This window comes from Sciurus vulgaris, assembly GCF_902686455.1.
Source record: "Sciurus vulgaris genome assembly, chromosome: 3".
Lineage (NCBI taxonomy): Eukaryota > Metazoa > Chordata > Mammalia > Rodentia > Sciuridae > Sciurus > Sciurus vulgaris.
In genome coordinates, this window is record NC_136463.1 from 186092044 (window position 1) to 186097142 (window position 5099).

The 5099-nt window shown below is 54.2% G+C and overlaps 1 long non-coding RNA gene across 1 annotated transcript; it reads left to right on the forward strand.

Moving 5' to 3' along the window:
* The first annotated feature begins 1735 nt into the window (after window positions 1-1735).
* Window positions 1736-3400, forward strand: LOC306655967. The gene is made up of 3 exons (XR_013762374.1): window positions 1736-2037; window positions 2699-2768; window positions 2890-3400. It is a non-coding gene; the product is annotated as an uncharacterized lncRNA (long non-coding RNA).
* Window positions 3401-5099: the final 1699 nt, after the last annotated feature.

Sequence of the window (5099 nt, forward strand, 5' to 3'; positions counted from 1 at the left end):
CACACATGCAAACTGAAGGTGCTAAGGACCGGATCTCCATTTCTGAACTTCACACGGTGCCAAGTGTGAATTGCAGTATCATTAACAAAAGGAAATGCCCACCTGGGAGCGTGGGCCTGAGTCCAAACCCAGCATGTGTGATTGTAAGAGCTGAGGAAGGCGAGACAGTGCCAGGGTGCCAGCACGGCAGGCTGGCTGGGCAGGGAAATTAAGCAGGCCATTCCCAGCAGCAGATCTGCTCCGTCCCTGCTGCAGAAGGCCCACCCGCCTCCGCCCCCAGCCCAGCACATAGCCTGCTTTGTGCTCCCCATGCCCCAAGAACCGTCCACCCCAGCTCTCGTCCCCCACTGGACCCTGAGCTCCAAGGGGCACTGTCCGATGCCCAGCAACACAAGCTTTTAGAATGAATGAATGAAACAAACAGGTGAATGGAAAAAAGGTAAAAGGAAAATCAGCGAACGAGTTTTAGATCGACCTTCTGCCTCCAATGCACTTGACGCGCATCCCAATTCCTGCTTTCAACGTGGTACCTTCTGCTCTGCAATTCTGCCCGTGGTATGGAGCCTGCAGGAGAGCAGTACAGAGGCTCAGGGTGCACTCTGGCATCTCCCACCGGGGCCCTGGCTCCCCAAATGCTCACCAGGTGCATGTGCCCCACCCCACCCTGCAAACTCAGTCTTCCCGTTTGTACGATAGGCCCAGTCTCCTGAGGCCACTGTTCCCGTTGTGTGCTGGGGCCAGAATGCAACTGCTGGGTGACAGTTGGTTCCCGAGAGGCACCAGTACACCTGTGTGGGTTTGCGATGGGCGTCCAAGGCACAGGTGGTTCTGCAGGACTGACCCTCCACTGGGATCCAGCGCCATCTGCAGGCAGCGCCAGGACTGACGGAAGTGGAAGACGCCAGCTGGGGCTGCCTTGCTTGCTTGCTGGTGCAGGTCAGAGGAGGGTTGCGTGCTGTCTGTCGCATTGTGAAGCAGAGGAGGCGCAGCGGAGGCGCGTCACAGCGCTGGGAGAGTTCCCTGAGGGTCTGCCTTCACCAGCTCCTTGCTCAGGGGCCCGCGGATGTCTGCTGCAGTCTCTCTTGCCCCCAGCCTGGGGACCTTCATGGAATTCCACTATTCATGTAGCTCTCCACTTAAGTAAAGAGCAGATGAAAACCTAAGCAGCAAAATTATGGTAATAGAGAAAATTGCTTTATTTCCCCAAATTACAAATTGATTGTGATGACAAGAAGATGCCATGGGAAGAGGCAGACTGGAATTCCCGGGGGCGTTCCTCCAAGGACACGTGGCCCACAGACCGCTCCAAAGTGTTCACCGGGCACCAACCACCGAAGGAAATCAACCCACCCTGGAGCCTGCTGCACGGGAAATCCACACCCAAAGTGGACTTCAGCCAGCGAAAGGCGATCCCTGGACAGCGTCTGAAACAGTCGTTGGAATAGGTTTGAATAGCCGTTGTTACGAATCAAGGTCAAGGACTCTGCCTCCCAGGTACTAAATGTACCAGAAACGATTCATTCTGTTATGCTGAGTCTGTTTTTTACTGAATGTCCTGTTTGTTTGTTTGTTTCCAAGGTATCCACCAGCACATTCATTTTTTTTTTAAAACCAACCAAACCATGGTGTGTTCAGTGATTAACAATATATAAATATTGTGTTTTTAAGCAGCAGTTGCTATATCATTTTCACGAAAAGATCCCCAAGAAAAGTGAGGCCAGGAAATGGCTCAGTTCAGAGGCCCTAGTGCCACATGGAGCACATCAGTGTTCTTCTTCCAAAGAAATTTCAAACTAGCTGCACACGCCAGTCCACTTCTCTTTTTATGGAAAGACTAACAGGCGTACTAAGTCATCCCGGAATCCTGAGCGTTGTCAGAGCCGCTGATGGCCTCAGACAGGATGGGGCCCAGCTGCCACCAGTCTTTTCGGGACAGCGATGAGTCACCCTGCTCTTTGGCTGTGTTTCCTGGTCGGCAGCAGGGCTGCCTTGCTCTTCCACGTCCAAGCCTGCCTATCGCACCTGGAGCACCAGCAGGTACGAGAAGGAAGACCTGGGGTGTCGTTTGCATTGTCGTGCACCTGGGACGGTGGGTGGTGCTCCCAGCGTTCAAATGCACAGCAGGCTGTGCAGGGTGGGGCGTAGCAGGGGTGGGTGTGCCAAGGAGTCTGGAAAGCTCCTCCGTCTTCGAGAGCCCCCTAGCCTTCCTTCAGAGCAGCCAGGAAGGAGCTCTTCACCTGCACAGAGAGACGGAGAAGCTCCCAGGACCTGGTCAGCAGAGGCTCAGTCTGAGAGCCAGTTCTAAACACGTGGCCTCTGCAAAACCTTTATGAGTCATGTCCGTCACTCACAGGGTTTGGGCATCTTTGCTTTGTGCCTACATCGCAAGGACTGCGAAGACAGGTACGGTGTCCCCTCTGCTCACAGCTATGCCCCAGCTCTGAGCAGCATTAGGTCCAAGGTGGATGTCAACATGTGGTGGTTAAGTCGATGCACAGGTTCAGAGCCACCCACCCGTCACACGGACACCTGTGACATGGACACTTGACACGGAATGCACTCTGGACGCTGAGCGTCACCTCCACTTTACAAAGACAAAGCTCAACAGAGGCGCTTTTGCCCTGGAGGGTGCGGGCAGTACGCTGGAGGCCCAGGCACGGAGGGGTAGCCTCGCTGAAATGAGGTGGCTGTCCCGCAGGCCCCACGCCACCAACGACACTGGTCCTTTCAGTTCCTTTCACTCTAGAGCTTGCAGGAAGCCGTGACGGGTGAGCGAGAGGGCGTGGGGACCTGAGGCAGGCTGGGAGTCTCTCCCAAAGCAGGATTGAGACCAAGGGCAGTTCCTCAGCCACCCTCTCTATTTTCTTCCTTCTTTTTTGAAAATGGCAGGATGGCTCCGGACTGAGCAGGTCCCCAGGGGCTGGGTCTTGCTGCCTTCTGAGGTTGGTGCCCTTCCAAGGTGTCCGCCCAGCATTGCAGAATAAGACACGGGGGGGGGGGGGGGGGTCTCCTGGCAAAGGCTCCAAGTACCTGGCAAACACAGGGGAATGGCAAAGACCCCACCTTGACCCCTCCCGCCTTTCCCTGACCTGCTGGGTACCTCTGCCAACTTAACCTCTGCTATGGCTTGAACGTGCTCCCACACCTGTGCTGGAGCGTTAATCTCCAAATACATGTGCTGAGGGCTTCGGGAGGTAATTAGATTGAGCTGGCACACAGCCCCGCTCCCTCGACCAGCAAGGCCTCACCATGTGAGGACCAGGTAGGAAGACCTCACTAGATGTGCCTTGACCTTGGACTTCCCAGCCTCCAGAACAATAAGGAATAAATGTCTGCTTAAAAATAAATTGCCCAGTCTCAGGTATTCTGTTGTAGCAGCAGAAACGGAAGACACCCTCCCAAGCCTTGGTCTCGACTCCCCCTTCTCCCGCCCTCTGAGGGGCTTGTGTTCTGTAAAACACCCTGGGAAGCCATTGAAAGGCCACAGGGGAGGACACCGTGTTCTGGACATCCAGCAGCGACAGACTCCTGGCAAGCGGGCAGAGCCTCCATCTCTCCACAGAGGGTTCTTCAGGGGCATTTAGGAGGAGAGTTCAGGTGCTGACATTCCTTAGCTGGAGGCACCCTGGCCCTCCACGAGTGTGGGCGCTGGCCCAGGCTGAGAAGTAGCTTCCCAGGAGCGTGGTGAGTGAGTCTTGAGTGGAAATCAGATTTTACTCCCTGCACAGCATCTCGTTTTTCCAGGCAAATTCCAGACTCATGGGGGAGAATGACAAGCTGCGGAAAAGCACAAGGACTTGCAGCTCTGTGGCCCTGACGTGTGAAGGTACGTCTCTCTGAGTTACCTGAGTGCCGGGCACAGCTCTTCTGCGAGGCTCCTAAGCAGACACAGGACCCCAGCCTAGGCGAGTCCTGGCCCTGCTTCAGTGCGCAGTTGCACAGGGGCCTTGGAGCCAATCAGGAGGCCGTGCGGGCAGGCGAGGGCACCTGGCCCTGGTAAACTCCACTTCTTCACAAGAAGCACAGCTCTCTTTAAACTTTTGGGGAACAAAAGGCTATCCAGATGATATTTGCTCGACAGACAGAGGGACAGGAAGCCCATCTTGCCGGGAGACGAACCACTGCAGAGCCCATAGTCGGACAGCTGGCCCAGACTGTCTCCCAGGGGCGGGAGATGCTCCATGCTGGTTGCCACGCTGGGGGGCAGGGCTGATGGTGACAGAGGGAGCAGGAGGGGTTTCCTGTGACATCCAGGACAGCTGCAGGGGCCTTGCTCCTGCTGCCGTTCCATGAAGAAATTAAAAAGCAGTTTTCCTTTGAAGTTCTGGGCTTTCTGCTTTTTTTCATTTCAGATTACAGTTTGAGGTCGGAAAATGAGACACAAGGAATCTACAAGCACGCACACATTTGATTTGGAAGGATTCCTGCCCCTCCCCATTTCAACCATCCTCGGTCCAGATGGTTTACAGCTTGATGGAGCCCAGGCTGGCCAGCCCTGGAGGGGTGCGGCTAACAACGCTTTTCCTGAAAGAGGTATTTTGTGCATGAAGCTGATCAACACCCTGTCTACCTTTAAATAATATTTTATGAAACTATTTTAGGACCAGGAGCAGAATGGACCAAATGTATAAATCACATTTATTGCAAAATAAATGTGAGCAGTGTGTTGTTTATTCAAGGCAATGTTGAGTTTTAAAATTTCTAAGCTTATATTTCCCCCCTCAGAAGATTATGGCCTTCTGTCAGTTACAGTTCGATCAAGATGCAGAGACCACAGAAAAATTGCATATAAAGAATCATAAGTAGTCTGGTTGCGGTGGTGCACGCCTATAATCCCAGCGGCTTGGGAGGCTGAGGCAGGAGGATCCCAAGTTCAAAGCCAGCAAAAGTGAGGTGCTAAGCAACTAAAAAAAATACAAAATAGGGCTGGGGGTGTGGCTCAGTGGTTGACTGCCCCTGAGTTCAATCCCGGCACCCCCAAAAAAGGCCCAGGAACAAGGGCGGCAGCACCTTCCCAGCAGGGACCTTCTGCAGGCCTCTGCCCACACATACCCTGCCATCGGGCTGCGGAAAGCCTACAGAGGAGCCACCGTCCCTTC